Below are 20,956 nucleotides of genomic sequence, written 5' to 3' on the forward strand. Positions count from 1 at the left end.
ATATAGAGTTGATTTTGTTTTGTTTGGAAATAGAACGAAAAAAAAAATACAAGTGCAACTCTGGACCATGTTTTAAATTTCATCGAACTTAATAAGTCATTTTCGCGAAAAAGGAATTGTCTTCTTTTTTCCGCCTTTTTTTTGTCTATAACCTTTCAATTTTTAAAGTTACTAATAATCGCTTTCGAATACATTTTTTCTAATGAGGTATCCTGTACCCCTAGTGTAAATTTATTCGATGGCGGAACGTGACGTACGCGTTTGCGTTAAGTGTCATTTTGTATGGGATTTTGAGTTTCCAAAACGTTCCACTTGGCGCGCTCAGTCTAAATCCCATACTAAATGAGACTTAACGCAAACGCCTACGTCACGTTTCGAAATCGAATAAATTTACACTAGGGGCTCTGAACTATTTATTATTTATTTGTATTGTAAAATGTCCAATAATCCAATTAGACTATACTGGTTTTCCATAACCGATCCCCTCTGCGTCAATGGAAATTATAAACCATCATTAATGATTCCGATGACTGTGACGTCATAATAGCTGTCATTATAATGACTACTAGTTACGGGTAAGCGGTCTGCAAACTCGCTTGATGTGTCATTGTCATCTTATTTGATCTATAATTTTCTACCTACAAGAGGATAGTGGCCGAGCGCTTCGTTCGTATGAAACAAACGTAGTCCCCATTTTTTTTTTCCTCTCTTGATATTTATTTATTTAAACTTTATTGCACAAATTTATATAAAAAGAATACGAATGCAGACTCGACGACTTAAGGCAATTCTACCAGTCAACAATTGGCCTAAACAGAAACAATACAGTACAGTAGGATATTGACATTATGAAAATATTTTAACACAATCATTTGTATATTAAGCACAGCTATGCCTCATTACTGACTTTTTTGGATTTTTTAGATGATTATAAGAATTATTATCTAAATACAAATTTCATAAAAATGTATCCTGAGGTGATTTTGTAACTGTTGCGCTCACAACCACTGAAGCAAAGTTCTTGACTATAGGTTAGGCAGCCAAAATGCCTTTAAAACTCCTATAGCTCCTAATTCTTAAAATAATTTAAAAAATCAAACGAAGGAGCATATTTAACAATGTTAATATAAATACGAGTATACATCAAGATGCGTAAAAATATGTTAATTAGTTAATCATCTACTTATTTGTAAATAATACATTTTACTTTTTTTTTTAATAGAGATATCATCCACAGCGCAGGCTTCGTCAAAAGCATAGATACAAAACAGAATCCGCAACAAACTTCGTCCAATCTACATAAGTAAAAATCCGCCACAGGCTTCGTCATTAATGTAGGTATAACATAAAATCCGCAACAAGCTTTGTCCAAAAACCTAAAACTACCTACGATTCCCCGTTAATCCCCGAGACGACACGTACCCGGCGCAAAAGTTCCAAAAATACTGGCCGCATTACCGCGCTGTACTGCCAATGATATTTGCTGGACCAGGTATGAGCCAGAACTGGGACCCAAACCTCGCTCTCTTAACCGCCGCCCCAGATTTTTAATAAAGGTTTTCACCTCAGAACACCAGGGAATTAGTTAATTACTGTTATAGATCGTGTCATTCACGACGACGCGAGCCTTGACTCGTATTGTCATGTAATTAAAGGTTAGATTTGACAAATCTGCGCGTCATCGTGGATCACACGAACTATAATACGGGTTTCATGTCCAATTCTTTCACTGTTCAGGCAATCAGACTTTGGAGCGTTCTCCCACTCTCTATGAGACAAGCGCAGACCATTCAAGCGCATGTTGCGCAAGTATTTCCTTGACGAAGTTTGTCAGAATCAGAATCAGAATCAGAATACAAATAAAGCATTCTGATTCTGATTCTGATTCTGACAAACTTTCATCTTCATCAACTTAATGATTCACACTTGGTATAATTATGTATGTATTAATATATGTATGTTTATTTGTATTAAGTATATGTGTAAGTTTATCAATATATAGTTTATATTCATATATAGTCGCGGTTACAAATTCATTTACTTTAACAGACACTGCACCTACTTAATCTTTCTGGTTTAACCCATTGGTTGACTGGTAGAGAATGCCTTAAGGCATTAAGTAAGTCCGCCATTTGTACCTTCATGTATTGTGCAATAAAGATTAAATAAATAAATAATAGAGAGAAGAATAGAGAGTGCCCTAATATTGCCAACATTTTGCTTTTGATATGTTACCCGTAGGATATCTAGTATTCTGCTTTCTGTACCGTTGCATTTAAGATTGCGATGTCCACAACCAACTTCATTATAAAATACGCCCCCAAGCGGAGTTACATCCAAAAACGCTCTTAACACCATAATAATAAGACCGACGACAGCTACATTACTGCAAACAACATTGCTATTTAACATCACCACTACATATACAGTTATAACATTCTGTAATAGTCTTTAATACCTTGTAATAGAGCGCAGCTAACCGCATTTAAGCATCATTAATATTGCACTACAACCATTGCAGTTCTGGTATTCGAAAACAGTCTTTATTTAGTTAAAAATAGGGGTGTTGAAAGGTGTATTTAGACTGTATATTGTACACAAGGCAGTTGATTGTTGCCTAATGAACGCTGCGGAATTAACTTGTCTCGAAAATATGCTGACACTAGAATTGGACAGCTTGGAAACTATTCATCTTCTGCTCTTTTTTGGGTGGAGTGAGGGAGGTAGATTGTCTTTCCTTTATGTGTAAATTATTGTTTAAATAGGTACATAGCTTGCAAGAGCGGGAAGCAAATATTGTGTTAGAGGAAGAAAGTCATAGGTATATTTAAGTAGGTAAGGTTAAACCAACCAGCCCTGTCATATATATTGCAAATATTTCGTTGACTAGAAAATAAATTGTAGGCATTTTAGTTTTCTACTAACAGCCAGACAGCCCATAGTGTTATATGTGAATCTATACGAATGACTTGTTTAACATGGAACCCTTACGGAGAATTTCTGTTTTGCCCTATGGTTGACTGGTAGAGAATGCCTTACGGCATTAAGTCCGCCATTTGTACTTATTTTTAATTGTGCAATAAAGTTTAAATAAATAAATAAACCGTTAAGATGGGACGTTTTCCACTAAGTAAATCTATTAATCACTTTGATTTTAATGTCGATCGTTTCAGCATAATATCCTAGGTTTATAGGTTACACTTAGGAATTTTTAATTTTTTTTAATTTTCAAAAATACTTAATTTGCAAATTTTGAAAAAGGAAGAAGTATAAACCTAGTTCATCATAAACATTTTCTTGTTTGTTATGGATAATTACGTGGTATACCTACTTCCCTCTTAACATACAAAAAATTACTGTACGACTATTGCTACATAATATACTTACATAGATAGCTACATAATATACTTACGTAGATAGATAGATAAATCATTTATTTGGCAGCTAAAAACACAATATAAAGATTAAATCATCAAAAACACAAATTATTACAGTAACAAAATAAAAATGGCACAATAGAAAATTGAGGCAGCTAAATAGGAATAAACACACATACAAACTCGTATACAAATCTAACTTTTAATAATAACATGACAAAATGGAATAATAATAAAAAAAAATAGTAACTACTTACATACTGTGTGCGTTGCAGCAGGACAACAGGGTCAAGGCTCAGTCACTCTTTCGAGTAAAGCACTGGTTTTCTGCCGGAACCCAGGTCACAGCACATGTACTTTAAATAAAATGAGGGTATGTGTGTGTTACATGTTTTAATTAATAAATATGTATAATACTGAGATAATATAAGTCAGCAAGGGTGTGAACAGTGTGTATGCCTCCTAGTCTTCGTGACTGTCATCTCCACCAGGTTAGATTCTGAAATCTGCGACCAAAAAGCCGTAAGGAATACCAGCAGTTAATAATGTTCAACCTTTAAGTTTGAACCTAACCTAATTTACCCCCAGCTAAAAGCGTTTTCACATTGCACGATCCGACATCGGATGTAGAATTGTACATCCGCGTATTCAGGCCGCGGGGGCGCCGTCTTTAGCGGTCACGCACACTACAACAAATATTATGCCTACACATACGCACACAAACAAATTTCATCGGTCCGTTAGCTGACGGGGGGCTCCGACGTGGCTGAAATTATCGGAAGCGCCTTTCTGATATCGGGCGTCGGAAGGCGCCTGCGAGCGCCATGAGAAAAATAGGTGCAAGATAGTGGTATATGAGATTAAGTCCGCCTTTATTTCGTTATCTATCGTTTTTAGTATTAATTATTTATTAAATTGAATAAATAAATACAGAAAAACGCTTTTAGCCTACCGGTAAGAGCGTGTAATTTCCAATCCGGAGGTCGCGGGTTCAATCCCTGGCTCGTACCAATGAGTTTTTCGAAACTTATGTATGAAATATTCTTTGATAGTTACCAGTCGCTTTTCTGTGAAGGAAAACATCAGAAGGAAACCGGACTTATCCTAATAAGGCCTAGTTTACCCTCTGGGTTGAAAGGTCAGATGACAGTCGCTTTCGTAATAACTAGTGCCTAAGCCAATTCATGGGATTAGTTGCCAAGCGGACTCCAGGCTCCCATAAGCCGTGGCAAAAATGCCAGGACAACGCGAGGAAGATGATGAATAAATAAATACAATTCAATTCAATTCAATATTTTTAATTCGAATAATACAATCCATATTAGTGTTAGTACATAGCACAGCAAAACTTATAAATCTATGTTAGTGACACCTATAACAATAAACAAAAATAAAAATATACATTAATTAAAAGCGGCGCGGTGCGGCGAGCGCCGGCGCGTGCAGCCGTACCCAGCGCGCGAACAAAGGCGAGTCCCAGCGCTGCGCCAGCACGCTTAGCTGTTTGGGCTACGGTGAAGACGGTTTAGTAATGAGATACAGAAAAACACACAAATGTTACTTACTTACATTCCTCAGAAAAAAAAAAAAACATTTTACTTACATCCGATATCGCATCGGGTAATGTGAAAACGCTCTAAGCAAGCATAAAGTTGAAACAAACTTATTAACTGAAATTGTTCCCCCATTACTTCTTCAAATAGAAGGTGTGAACGCGTTTTCTATTAAATTTGCTTCGAACACTTCATGATGAAAGAAAAGTTAAGATCGCTTAAATGTTGATTTAAAAACCATTTAAGAGAATGTGATAATTTGATTTATATTATAAGGATAGAAACCTCTAAATGGAGAAATGTTTGGAATGGATTTCTTTTAAGAGGCTGTCCATACCTAAAGCGCGCACACTGTCTATTTGTATCGGAGTAAATGAGATAGCACTGTCGCATGTTACTGGGCCTGGGCAAGGGAATAATAAGAAAAATATTTAAATAAAAAAAAGTGGATTATTAGTGTAATATTTTACTCAATAGCGGTTTAGATATAAATGTTTTGAAATTGTGATTTTAATTGCAGACCCATAAGTCAAAACAATAAAGACATAGAACCGTTTAATTGTGATTTTAAGACCAATCTTTGCAATTATTTTCTATCGAGCTGATTTCGTTCAATCATGTATCGAGTACAACCACGGTCTTTGAAATATAATTAATATGAACATATATTTTTCTTACTTGACTAAAACAAATAGTCTTTCTTAAAAAAATGTTTAAGTAACATCAATTTCAAGGACATTGGGTGTTGACAGCCTCTTAAGTTTAGTGATTGTGGAATACGATTACCTACACTTCTTTACGTGTGATCTTGTGTATACCCGTATTTCGATTCTATAATAGTTACGTGGCTATGCATACATAAAATTAAAAAAAATTCACCACACAAACTGGTAGGCCCTCTGGATTGTTCAAAAACTAATGAGAAAGTTGCATTTTATACACATGTGGGCAAAGTAATCAGATCCAAACTTTGAGTTGTTTCCTTATGTTAGCTGGTAGAATTGACTTTTAAATGATGATTTTGAATGATATTTTCTTTTATTACATTAATTTGGATTTTATTTAATTTGAATATTTTGGTATTTTATAGTTAACGCATTCACTGCCAACGTTTTCGTAACCGATTCTAGCGTTTTCCCGCTTTGTAGAGGAAAGCGACTACGAACAGAGCGCTCGCCAAGCGGGTTCCCGACACTCAATGTGTTAATAGTTTTCTCGCGTTGGTGGGGTGAAAATTTTTGTTTCACTCGGAGGCAAAGTTTGTTTAACCCTCGTGCCTTGAAACCATCGCAACGCTCAAGATTCCATTTTTCGAACCGCTCGCTACGCTCGTGGTTCAATTTTGGGATCTTTCGCTTGCTCGGGTATCAATATTAGCACGAGCGGTTAAACAACAATTTTGCCCCCTTGTAAAACAAAAAACTATTAACTACTCGTAAAATTGTGTCAAACGATGTTTTTTGGAAAATGTAACTTTCTTATTAGTTTTTGAACATTCAAGAGCGCCCTTCCTTACCAGTTGGTTTGGTGAAAAGTAACTTTCACTATTAGCAAAATAAACTTAAAATGTTAACACTTAACAAACCCTCAAACTTTATTTGTTCCAAATTCACTCAACCTTTTACCACCTTTAAAGTTTAATCCTCTGAATAGTTAGAAAACAAAATTAACCCTTCAAACGCCCAACTTACGAATACAAACGCTACAGGTACCTCACAGATGCCATTTCGACAATAAATGTAGGCATTCCGTTACAATGTTGCTAAAATGTAATGATCGTTTTGAAAAGGGCTTAAGTGCCGTAAAGTTTGAAGGGGCTTAATCCCTTTTAAATGAGGGTTAGAATTTATAATACTCGGGGGAAAGCGTCTTAGAAATAGTTGCAAATGAAATAACACCCGAGTTAAGTTGGCCGTGGCACAGAAGATGAATAAAACAGAGGTTTGACTATTTTAATTAAAGTATTAAGGACCAATTTTTTTATCATCAGTTTTCATGAAATTTGTTAAGCTTCGGCTGTGGGATGCTGCTTTCCGAGATTTTCCCGACGGTCTACATTATCTGGTTCTTCAAAGAACCAGAAAGAAAAAAAAAGAAAAGAAGAAGACGAAGAAGTTCTGGTTCTTTGGCTTTTAAAGGGGTCTGCAACGCGCATGTAACACCTCTGGAGTTGCAGGCATACCATCAGCTGTAAAAGTACATGGCGACTTTATTAATGAATTCATTCATAATTTCTCCATGCAATTTCTCAGCAATAGATCGCAGTGACTGCTTACCATCAGGCAGACCGTATGCTTGTTTGCCACCGTCGTGCTATAAAAAAGGTGTACTGCCTTTTTGACAAAAACTGTATTGCCGAATCTCACTTGCCAGCCAACTTTTACCAAATAATCATTTCGCAACCATTTCATTTCCCAACCCCATATGTAGTTGGGAAATGAAAATTGCGTACTAGGTTGGGTTAGGTTAGTTTGGATTATGTAAAGTTGCGAAAAGTTTGTTGGCAGAGGACCATAAAAAATTCTTGAAATGCTCCTCTGTATGGGAGGAATAAAGTTTAAATTCTTACGAAAATTCTATACGACGTCGCAACTCACAGAAAGATTTTATAGATCATACAGTAAAATTGCGCTTAATTATTTTGTGTATAACACGGAACTTAAATTTTATCGCATTCGGACGAAAAAAACTACATAAGAATATTGGCTCTGAGAGCTGTAAACCTCGCATTAAGTTTAGAAAATGTACCGAAAACTAAAAAATACTTACATAGTTCGTTGAGTCGTAATTACATTGAACTCACAAAGGTCTTAAGCGCCGTAGACATTACTGGCGTTTATGTCCTTTATGCCAATTTGCGCATTTTGAAAATAATCCTATTTATTTAATCCTAGAATCTTGTCATAAAATTTTACGAGAATCGGTTAAGACTGTCGACCTGTTGAGGAGAACATCCGGACATACGAAAGCAAAATGTTCGAGTCAAAACGGAGACCATCGCTAACGCTTCGGTTAATAATAAATATAATGCTAATATAAATTTGTGTAACAATGTACTATAACATTTAAAAAAAAAATGCTCGGTAACATGATATATATGTTTTTGTATCTTTTAAAGATTTATATAATGCGTTATGGCAGGTTATTCGCCCAAAATAATGTTGGTTTTTCAGTAAAAAATAATTCTGGTTTAAATATTAGGCTGTTACAGGGATTCAATCTAGTTTAAAATTTTATCAGATGGGACAGTGGAGTATTTTTTCGGTCATGTCAACATAAATTTTCTGTAATCTTTTGAATCTGTTCCAGACAAAAAATAATTCATGTACAATGTTTAGTCTAGGGTTGACATAAATTATATCTGTATCGACATAACCTTATGGATATTATAGTATGCGGTCTAGCAGAGAAACTAATTTAATTGTTTAGTATTCTAATAAATCATGATCATGAATTTAATACCTTGCTAAGGCCCAAGGTCCTATTTATAATCAGTTCGATTAAATTTAAAACATACTTAATTGGCACAGAGTCGCTTTTGCGTTGTTTCGTTAATTTTTCAAACAACGCAAAAACAAACTATTTAAATATTTTATTTTATTTTGTAGTTACGATTGTTAAGAATATAAAAATAAGACTGCATTAAAATATAACTTAAATAAATCTACATAAAACTAAAAAAGGGAGAAATATTAAAACTAAAACTACAACTGAAATTATAAATAAGAAATTCATAACTCTTATTAATTTTGAACCTACGAAAGTATGATATCATATTTGCATATTTATAAGCGAATTTGATAATGAATTGTATTCAATTTACAGTTTAAAAAGTATAACTATGTACAAAGTTGTCCTTTAAGTGAAATATATGTATAAAATATAAGTATCAAAATATAACTTCAGATAACAAAACACAGATTTGTAATATGTTTTCAGCTTTTTTCCAGTCGGTCTACCAGCCCTCTACTGTACCAGAAAACTTTGACGTTCCCGAAAATAACCCAATATCTAATATTAACATACACAACTTGCACATTTCAACCAGCCATATTTCATACGAATTAAACCATCTTGACTTATCAAAGGGACAAGGTCCGGACAATATTCCCCCAATATTCCTCAAATATACAGTCAAAACAATAACTACACCTCTCGCTATTTTATTTAATAAGTGCTTGAACGAGGGTGTCTTCCCTTCTATATCGAAAACTGCAAACATAATTCCAGTGCACAAAGGTGGTTCCAAAAATAACGTAGAAAATTATAGACCCATATCTATCTTGTCCACACTGTCAAAAGTCTTCGAGAAGTTAGTACATAAACTGATCTACCCAAATTTACATAATCAAATTTTGCCTAATCAACATGGTTTTGTCCAACATAGATCTACAACCACTAATCTTCTTGTTTATACCTCATATTTATTTGAAAGCCTTGACAACAATACGCAAGTGGACAGTGTGTACACAGATTTCAGGAAGGCTTTTGATAGGGTGGATCATCGATTACTATTGGAAAAGATTGCTTATAATGGTATAAGGGGAAATCTGTGGCGCTGGTTCAAATCCTACATAACAAACCGAACCCAGAAAGTAACAATTAACGGATGCGAATCGCATGCTATAAAAATCAGTTCTGGTGTACCACAGGGCTCAATTTTGGGTCCCTTATTATTCACACTATTTATAAATGATATTGGTGCTTGTTTTAAATTTTGTAATATCCTTTTATACGCAGACGATTTAAAAATATATCATACAATTTATGACGAAAACGATTGTACTAAATTTCAGCAGGATCTTGATTGCTTCTCAGACTATTGTGCTGCAAATAAACTTCAGTTGAACCTCGATAAATGCAAACTTATTAAATTTACCAAAAAACGATTATATATTAATAGCTCTTATATCTTATGTGACGCAAAACTTGCAATAGTTGAAACTATAAGGGACCTTGGAATCACACTTGACTCAAAGCTGCACCTTGACTTACACATAAATAGTATAATAGGTAAAGCATTCAAGATGTACGGTTTTGTTATGCGGTCTAGTACGGAATTTCGTCGACCGAATACTTATTTGCAATTATTCAAGTCCTTAATTCGCTGCCATTTAGAACACGCTGTCGCAATTTGGAACCCTTACTATACTAAATACTCGGAGGCGCTCGAAACAGTCCAAAAAAAAATTCTTAAAAACTATGCACTTTCGATGCTACAAAAATAGATTACCCTACCAGCAGTTACTAAAAAAATATGATCTGTTAGATTTAAGGTCCAGGCGAATGTTGCTGGAGGCAATGGTTTTATACGGCCTCTGCAATAACCACGTTGATTGCGTTGCCCTTAATAATAAGCTGAGTTATAAAGTGCCCAACCGTAGTAGACAGCGAGAGACGCGCCCGCACCGGCTGTTCGTTACCGGCCGCTGCCGCACCCACGCTGGTGAGCGCGCTCCTCTTCGCAGGCTCGTTCATACTTACAACACACATTTTAACCATGTGGATATTTTTGGCTGCAGTACTGGTGTATATAAAAAACTTGTAATAGATGTACTTAGAGATAATAACTAAATGTAACATCTACTGATATGAAGCGAAAAAAAAAAATTGTAACTATTCAATATTAAAGTAACACTGCATGCACTGTTAACTGTTAAGCTTAAAGGATTATTTAATCTTCTTCATGAATTTATCAATGTCAATGCCTCCCGGAGCCTTAAGCTCCAGTGTTGTAAAACTTGTAAATAAAATCTCCGAATAATCTAACTAATCGTACCTAATTAATAAGTGGTGAACGGTGTTGGTCACACATACTGTAAACACTGTTTAAAATACTTTATATTTAAGCCTTTCTTGTAGTGACTGTTTGTTTACCTAAATAAATTAAAAAAAAAAAAAAAAAAAAAAAATCGCTTCTAACAGAATGCGCAAACGTGCAGGCACAGGCAGGGATCGGAACCGGTTTTTTGCAAAAACATCGAAATAACCATATATTTCGGTTTATTTTACACTCAAAATGTAGGACTCAGTTGTGTTTTTAGATAACGACTTCGTATTATTAGATTGCCCGATTAGGAATGAAATAATTAACAAAGAACGAAAAAATACCGTTTTCGTTCCCATACAAAAAATACCGGTTTCCGATCCCTGGACACAGGACAGGCTTAGCCTGGCGTGACCAACAAAACTTATAAAAATGTATCTGACTACTTTATAAAAATAAAATTTTACTATACTTACTTTATTTATTTAAACTTTATTGCACACAAAGAGAAAAATGTACAAATGGCGAACTTAATGCCAAAAGGCATTCTCTACCAGTCAACCCAATGGTTGACTGACCCAATGGTTGACCCAATGGTCAAACAGAGACATTTTGTGTATGTTGGTGCAGGAAAAAATAATAACAAATAATAAGGAAAAAATTAAACGTGAAGTCAAATAATATTAAAAATATATAAATAGCTAAGTACTACTACTTATATGATGTATAAAAGATATACTAATACTTATAATTATGTACATGATGGTGAACCTTATTTAAGTTCTTCTGACAGAAGATTTACTTTACTTTACTTTAAAAAAAGAAACTGGCTCCAGCTCGGTGCCTTGCGGCTAGAAGGCTATGGCAATGCCGCTAGCCTAGAAGGACGCCGCACTGGACGGCAATGCCAATACGTTGCACGAGGTAAGAGCCTAAGCTTTGAAAATGCTGTGAGCGCCAGGTCCCCACAGGTTTTCACCCCAAACGGCTATAATATACAGCCAGAGTCAATGGCTACATATTTGCGCCGCTTGAGATGCGCGTTGGTGGCAGCACCAGCTCTGTTTGACGTTCCTGGAAGATGAAAAGGCGCAAGGGTATCCAATCTAAAGGCCGTCCCATCTTCCAGGGAACGAGGGTCATGCCGTCCGGCCTTTTCTTCTCCCGTTCTCGTCGAGGACTTACTTTACAGTAAAAAAAAAACTAACTTTTAGGCAGTTTTATTAACTTACTTTGATATCAGTGTAGAATATATATATATATATAGTTTGGTAGTGGGTGGGTGGGTGGAAATTTCGTGTAACTTTGCCTGCAAGAAATCCAAAGGCATGTTAGCAACAGCAATGATATCCATAAGGGACGACGAAGGTCACGTGACTCCCCTTCGTTGTTTAATTGATCCAGGGTCAGAATCAAGCTTTTTAAGCGAACGCGCAGCACAAGCGCTGCGAGTCAAGAGGTCACCTGTGAGAGGAGTTGTTACCGGTGTCGGCGACCTCCAGGTGAAGATCAACAGCGTAACACATGTTCAAGTATTATCAAATCAAGATGACAGTTTCCAGCTAGATGTCAAAGCTTATATAATGCCCTCAAAGCTCACATCACAACTACCATCAAGGAAGATAAAGTATGACCCACAAGCCTGGTCACACATACAAGGACTTACTCTGGCTGATCCTAAGTTCCACCAGCCAGGGCGAGTAGACATGTTACTTGGTGTAAAAGTGTATGCACAAATACTAGAAGGCAAAGTTAAAAAAGGTCCACCTGGCACTCCATGCGCCCAAGAAACTAGCCTAGGTTGGATAATATTCGGGATCGTAGAAGGCACAGCAGACACTTTACAAGAAAACATAGTTGTGATGCATCATCTGGTCGACATCGAACCGGAGGAGGAACCAGATAAGCGAAGTCCAGTCGGCCGGCGAGAACAATAGCGGACCGCATTCCTGAGCCTAATCACTATCTGCAGTTGCGAACTATAAGGAAATTATGACAAATAAAATAAAGTGAAGTTAAATAAGTTGTGTAATCGTGTTGTTTACGTGAATGGACAAGTAAATACTGCAATATGAGTACTAACGAACAGTTAATTCGTGTTTTGGAGGATACAGCGGTATTATTGAAGAAAACTGAAACTAATTTGAAGAAATGTCCCAAACAACGTTTAACTAAAGGCTACTTAGAATCTCGAGCACAGTGTATCGACTCTTATTGGAAAACATTTACATACAACTTTCAACCTTATTATAAAGAACATTTCTCATTATAGAGATGTATATTTTTAAATATAACAACTTGAAAGAAAAAGTTGAATATTTATTCTCTAATCAGCCCGTGATTTCTGGTGACCCCATTTTACGGTATTCAAAGCTGCGGGTGAGGTACATTTATTGAGAAAGGATAACTTTTAGTGATATGTGTAGGTAGATGTGTCTGTCAAGTGTCAGTCATATGGAATGTTTCTCGAAGTCTAAAATGTACTGAAAGCTTCGTCTATATAAGTATAATTACCCTCTGGGTTGGAAGGTCAGATGGCAGTCGCTTTCGTAAAAACTAGTGCGTACGCCAAATCTTGGGATTAGTTGTCAAGCGGACCCCAGGCTCCCATGAGCCGTGGCAAAATGCCGGGACAACGCAGGGAAGGAGGAGACTCGCTAGGTAATAAATATTTTGTCTTACAAGTCCAAATTCTTCTGCAACATTGTCTATGACAGCATTGTTAACTAAACGGACTTGGGGGCTTAGATAAATTAGTTGTAAAGTATTTGGAACGATAAGACAAGTAATTAACAAGCGCCAGTTATTGCAAGTTTCCTCAGGTAGCCTATGGTTGCTGATAACATTTTAATACGATGAAATTTGCTGTTTCATAATTCTTTTGTAAACGTGTTAGAAGTGTTAAGAGCCATCCCTAGCTGAGCATCTGTCACGCTGCGGTGGGCGGGAGTACGTGCGTGCGATAAGGACAACTGCAGCTAGGACTCAAATTCCCACGCAAAAAACTCAAAAATCGAGGTTTCGATCTCGACTGTTTCCTCCTCCAAAACGCAACCAATCATTATGAAATTTTGGAAACTGCAAAGTAAAGCCTGATCCTGAATCGATTTGACGACCAGTCTGGCTTAGATAATGACCCTGCCTATGAAGCCGATGATCCCGAGTTCAAATCCTGGTAAGGGCATTAATGTATTCGTGTGATGAGCATAGATATTTGTTCCTGAGTCATGGGTTTTTCTATGTACTTAAATATTTATAAATAATTATATATATTGTTGTCTAAGTACCCACAACACAAGCCTTATTGAGCTTTCTGTGAGATTTATTCAATTTGAGTAGGAATGTTCTATAATCTTATACCTTTAAACGAGCAATTCTTGGATATATATTTCCGGGATCTCGGAAACGGCTCTAACGATTTCGCTGAAATTTGGTATATGGGGGTTTTTGGGGTATACAATCGATCTAGATTAGTCTTATGTTTGGGAAAACGCGTGTTTTCGAGTTTTCATGCGTTTTTCTTTCGACGCAGAATATGGTCGCTAATTTCGTGTTGCCGGACACTGTCCGTCTGGTCCAGCGGGTTAAGACGCGGACTGCTAAACGATTGTTACGGGTTCGAATCTCGCCCAGTGACTAACTTTTTTTTTTATATGTTCATGTTATATATAATTTTTTAATTTTTATTGTTTTGGACAAGTTTAATTTAGTAAAAAAATGTGGTTAAGATTATCACCTATACACCACCATAGTACAATAAATAGTTATAACCGAGCAAAGCTCGGTCGCCCAGGTACTATTTATTTATTTATTCTATTCATTACCCAAATATTGTCTGAAAAAGATTGTTCTTTAACGATAACACCACCTGTTGTCTCACTCTGTTAGTTTTTTATTTTAATGATTTTTTGGAACACTTTTATGATGAGATATTTTAATATTCATGAAAAGTAATATATGTATACCTGATAAAATGAAGAAAAAAGGACCCTTTTTCCACTTCATTTCGTTGATGGAATTTTCCCTAAAACGTCAGTGTGGCATCGAACCCGTACCAGTAATGTAAATGATCCATTTTCCTTAGTTAGTTCGAGTTTTGCCAAAGATCACCATTAACAGACTCCGAACAACTAGGGAACAAACCAAATCATATTTACTTAATATATATTACCTGGTCACTAACTGAGGCGCAGAAATCTCGGTTCAAGGTTTGCCAAAGGCATTGGAGAGAAGAATCTTGGGCGTCTGAAGATCTGACAGAGTGAGGAAAACAGAGCGACGCTCCAAAATCCGAGTCGTTGATGTTGGGTTGAAGACCGCTAGGCTAAAGTGGGACTGGGCTGGACATGTTTGCCGGATTAATGACGACAGGATTTGTTAGCTGTACGTCCAATCAGTCTGAAATGACACTTACATCGTGATAACTCATGACGAATTTAACATCTTCTCTGTCATATTGCTCAGGAACACCAGCGAGCGTTGCCAGCATTTAAAATTAGTGTGTGCCTTTCATGTTAACTGTAAGTGGTTAAATCAGTTTAATTTAAAATGTAACCTGTTCGAAGACGTCTCAAACACAAAAGCTGTCACTCGTACGCCACATCACCGTAGTGTCAAAACTGAAATAGAACTCTATGCGTAGGTCTATGTTGCTCTGCGGCCTGTGACGGATTAATCCGTCGATGGCGTCGTAAAGGTTTATTTTGAATGTGTTTCAGCCACTGGAGGGCTAGGTAATTTTTTCTTTTATTTATTTTTATCTATTTCTCTGTATAATTTAAATATATTGCGACCACTTAAAAAACCAAAAATCTATTTTTTTAGCCTATCAGTGTCCCACTGCTGGGCAAAGGCCTCCCCTCTCACTTTCCGATCCTCCCTGTGCTGAGCAAGATCCCGCCAATCCCGTTGGAACACATCTAAGTCGTCCCGCCATCTCTTTCTCGGTCTGCCCCTGCCACGACTACTCTGGGGATGACAGGTAATGGCTATTTTGGCCCGTCTGTCATCAACAAATCCCTGCGACTGATTCGCCTAAACCGGCAAAATTAACCGGCACCTCAATATAAGAAAGTTGTCTTTTTGGAATATTTTATAATTCTCGTTCCAAATTCAAAATCTCGGACGCATTTGCTCGCCGGCGCCGGTCCACCCGGGCGCGCCTCTAAATCTGTCGCGTCGTCACTTGTTTTTACCCGAGTTCTGCTCATTTTTTTGTTCGAAGTTAGACTACACGGTATAAATTAGTGTACACTGATTAAACTGCCAGGTGAATCTGCAGTGTGTTTATAAAGCTTTTTGCGTTTTATGCTGGGAAGTGGTCTGCGTGTTTTGCGTTCAGTAAACGAGGGCGCGTTAGAGCTGCATCGTTCGCTGGAATGTGCGTGGATGTCCGCCATTTGTCTGTTTTTTTATAAGTGCAGTGAACAGAGGACAAACAGTAAGATGGATTTGCATTCCTGTACAAGCCCAAACAAGTAGTTAGAAATGTAGACATTTAATTTACAGGTAGATTGATCCCTGCCGAGGTTTTCCCAAGGGGAATGGGGTTCTCCAAAAAAGCAGTTTACAGGTGTTTATAGGGTCGGCAACGCGCATGTAAAATATCTGGTATTGCAGGCGTCCATATGCTACGCTGACTGCTTACCAACATCTGGGCCGTATGCTTGTTTGCATCTGACGTGGTATAAAAAAAAAGATTGACAAAATTTCAGTTTCATTACAGATCTTAGTTTGACTACCATTTCCTATAATATCTCTCTGAGTTACTTAAAGTTTAATCAGAAGGAACCCTTTACATTGAGAAGTTCATTTTGGTACACATTTATCGTATTCCCTCGTTGTTATGTACTTGTTTTGTTTTATATATTTTTTTATTAAAGTGTTTCACTACTACTACTTCACAACCTTTGTTAAAATAATCATTAATAGTAAATCATTGAATTATTTAAAAAAATGTCAACCCTGTAATAGCGTGGAGAACAGACTTTCTAATTGGCGTAAGTTTTTAAGAACAGTACCCCTAGTGTAAATTTAATCGACATCATAACGTGACGAACGCGTTTGCGTTAAGTCTCATTTTGTATAGGATTTTGAGTTTCCAAAACGTCCCGCTTGGCGCGCTCTTTCTAAATCCAATACAAAATGAGACTAAACGCAAACGCGTACCTCACGTTTCGAAATCGAATTTATTTACACTAGGGGTACTGTATATACTAACATGAGTGCAATAAACAATGAAACTGATTCTGTATATACGATACGTTTGAGTATTATTCTAAAGAGCCAAGTGTTCAAGCCTAGGGCTTATGGCTTTAGTTTAAGGCTGGGTCGATCGCGGAAATTGTCTTCCGTTGTTTATTCATGAAGGAATTAAAATATTTTCTTCGGTAATTGGTACGCAGGTACGCATTTACACAGAACAGGTAATAATACATTAAAAATATTCCATACATTTGGTAGCTGTAGTTATTTATTCATCATCTAGATTTTTTTCTAGTTATGGATATTTTGTATGTATTTATCTATTTATGTATGTATATCGTCCTTCGCCTATTCATACTAAAGCTTTGATTCATTTCGGTACACAGTCTAAGTAAGATTCCTTTGAAATATTTATTTTTCAAGATCCGTTCGTTTCCTTATGAATCATAATCGTACCAACGGCCCGATTCGAAGAATGAAATACGATAACGATAAGTTATGGTTTAGATAAGTGCTCATTTAGATATCGTTTGTATGTCGTATAATTGACAATTGCCTGCTAATTGATTGATTGATTGATTGATTGCTAATTGATTGCCTGATGGCAAGCAGTCTCCCTAGCCTATGTACGCCTGTACTTGCCTCTCTATCGCTCTTGCATATTCGAACAATAGAGAGGCAGATAACTTGTTGTTTTTCGGTTTTCGCGGTACGCCCACAAGTCTCGTAAGGCCGCGTCTTATTTATTTTATTATTTAATCTTTATTGCACAATACATGAAGGTACAAATGGCGGACTTAATGCCTTAAGGCATTCTCTACCAGTCAACCAATGGGTTAAACCAGAAAGATTAAGTAGGTGCAGTGTCTTTTAAAATAAATGAATTTGTAACCGAGATATGAAAGTATGTAAAGATATATTTAAAATTATTTCAATGATTACTGATCTTCGACTGTGTACTGCGATAGGAAAGTACTATTTACGACCTTAATGAAGGCACTCTGTCTCCGGCAAAAAGTTTTATACTCTTGCTTTTATCCATTTTTGCTGACAGTTAATGATATAATTTGACAGGAACGTGTATTTTTCATAATTTCCCTTCAAAGCTTTGGTTGTTATTCGTTCAAACAGATGTAAAAAGCGCTTTTTATTTAATGGTATGGTTTTACGGGTGTACGTAACAATGTATTTACTTTAGATTTTTTATATATTATATATATTAGTAATATATAAGCAAAGGGTTAGATAATTTATTTATTTGTTTATTTAATACATAGGTAGGGTAGAAAAGGGGTTTCAATCGATGTGTGGAAGGGCGGCACCGTCGTCGAACCCAAGCCACCTGGCAGTGGACTTAAACCGGTGGCGTATGTCTCGGATACACATGCTGGGGGCACGTATAACGGCGATACTGATCCTGCATCTCAGCCAGCCCAGTATGGTGCTTAGAGAACGGTTCCACCGTTGAAATTCAAAATTCAAAAATTTATTCTGCAAGTAGGCCTCAAGGGCTCTTTTACAAGTCAATACAACATTTATAGTAACATCATATAGTGACATGAAAAATACATGACAACATTTATAAATACAACAGCCAATACCTGGGTAAACATTACATAATAATAATCTTAAAATAAATAATTAATACAATACAATAGAGATGTATAGTCTCTATAGTTAAAAACACATTAAATCTGGAGATGTAAAAGATATAGTTTCTGTCATATGTTTTATGAAGGAGGACATTTGGGGTGCATAGGCGCTGTCAACAGATTAGATTATTTACTTTAGTGTTTTATATTTTGGAAAAATTATCGTAATGCTATTTTTAATCGACTTTTTGGTGGCTCTAATGAAACTTAACTTTACTTTGTACTTTAAAAGTAACTTTTGGTTTACTAGTTTAAAATGTATAAAAAATTTTTTGTATAAAGTTTTTTTTTTTTTTTTTTTTAACGTTGGGGAAATGCTTTTACGCATGCCACCTAGTCCGGGGGAAACTAGGGGCGATGACGGACTAACCAGTAAAGGACGACCGTCTAAAACCACCAACGAATGCCGGCTCCGCCTTAGATTGGGTGCCGCAGGGTCGCTATCAGCATTCGACCGCGTGCGCCCCGGCGGGCGGCCTGTAGGCCGCAGACATTTTGGGAGCCAATTGGTCAGGCACCCCAGTCCTGTGGGCTTTTAACCGCAAAGACTCCCCCGGAGCCCTGCGCAGCCCACTACGGCGGAGGCAGCAAGCGCGCATAGCGCCTGGCTCTGCCCCCAGCCCGTCGTCGGCGGAGTGGATGCGCGTCAGGGTCATTCTCGCGCGCACGCTCCGCTGCCTCCTTCTGCGACATAATTTCGTCACAAAAGGTGGCCATCGCCTTCCATGCCTCCTCGCTGTCCAGCATGATATTCACTATGCTCGGCAACGAAAGGTCTACTCCTAATTTTGCCTGAAGGGTGGCCCGTTGGAGCTCCCATGTAGGGCACTCCTCGAGAGTATGACGCGCCGTGTCCACCGGTGCGCCACACTCATGGCACATGGAGGATTCCTCCCTCTGTCTGCGGTGCAGGTACTTACCAAAGCATCCATGGTCAGTAAGTATCTGCACCATGTGGAAAGTTAGCGTACCTTGCCTCCTTCCCACCCAGCGTTCCAGATGCGGCAGTACGGCGTCCACCGTCGTTAGCCCATATTTTGCAGCGTCGAGCTCTGCCCTCCATCGGCGAAGTGTTTCCACTTGGGCTGTTTCCCGGATGTTCTGAACTTCTTCTCCGTCTGGGAACTCTGCCGCCGCTCTTCTTCCAGCTTTGTAGCGGTGAACCTCCGCAAGAATATGAGCTTGAAGGTCCCAGGGTGGGTCTGCAGCCAAGATCGTTGCCGCCGTAAACGATACCGTACGATATCCGCGCACAGCTCTCAAAGATATTACCCTCTGTGGTCTGCGAAGAAGAGCCCTATTTTCGGCAGAAAGGGCATCTACCCATATGGGAGCGCCATATAGGGCCATACTCCGCAGGACACGAGAGTAAAGAAGTCTACATTTAGAAGTTGGCTCACCCACGTTAGGAAGCAGCCGGCCGATATTGTAAAGGGCGATTATAATCTGTATGATAGGTTTATTTCACAATGGTAACTAACATAATTCATTTGATAATGATTAATACTGTATTCGTGTGTGTACAGTCAGCATCAAAAATAGCGGATGAAACAACGCGCCAAAAGTATCTGATATTCGGGATACCTTTTCCAAATATAGATAATTTTTTAGAATTCGCGTTTAATAGTATATCTTTTACAGTCTTCGTTGTTCTATATTAAATACATCACTTTTTGTTAAGCCGTTACAGAATGGTAGATACTTATGAAGCGTTATTTGATCCGCTACTTTTGATGCTGACTGTACATAGCTTTGCAAATAAGTACCACATTTTATGTGTTATTTAAAAAAAGTTAAGAATCGTATAGTAAGATAGCCTTAAAAGATAAACATAGGCCATTGCAAACTTTTTTGTAGACCAATGAAAGAGAGACCATCCCATCATACATTGTGTTATTATATCTTATACGGATTAGGCAGCGTTTCTAAACCGCGTGATTATTTCCGACATCATTAGTAAACATCGTCATATTTCAACCAATGTACATAAAACCTTCACAATTTATTAATTTAAACTTTCCTCAATAACCACTCTATTGACATGGAAACCACATGAAAACTAGTTCACTAGTTTTAGACTTTATCGTGAACATACAGACAGACATACCTAGAAACAAACGCTGGGTACTTTGTTTTATAAGGTCTAGTGATAGTTTTAAACTAACTAAGGTAGAAGTACTAGTGCTCGACGCTGCACTAGTAGTCGACATGGGCACTTTATGTCAAAGTGACAAGGATTAAGTTCGAATACAGAAAAATCTTCGTTGTTCAAATTCAACATATATTTCCATGAATTAAAGTGCCCATGTCGGTGACCAGTGCAGCGTCGAGCACTAGTACTTGTACCTTACTGTTTTGTCTCATCACAGTCATCACGCATAACAGCTATTGGAAAATCTGTTT

General features: G+C 37.3%; 1 protein-coding gene across 2 annotated transcripts in view; it reads left to right on the plus strand.

The window, feature by feature from the left end:
• The window catches only part of LOC133529564 (alpha-2 adrenergic receptor), an 876,629-nt gene that overhangs the window by 253,806 nt on the left and 601,867 nt on the right, over positions 1-20,956 (plus strand). The window lies entirely within an intron of this gene.

This window comes from Cydia pomonella, chromosome 21 (genome assembly GCF_033807575.1).
Source record: "Cydia pomonella isolate Wapato2018A chromosome 21, ilCydPomo1, whole genome shotgun sequence".
In the NCBI taxonomy this organism is placed as follows: Eukaryota; Metazoa; Arthropoda; class Insecta; order Lepidoptera; family Tortricidae; genus Cydia; species Cydia pomonella.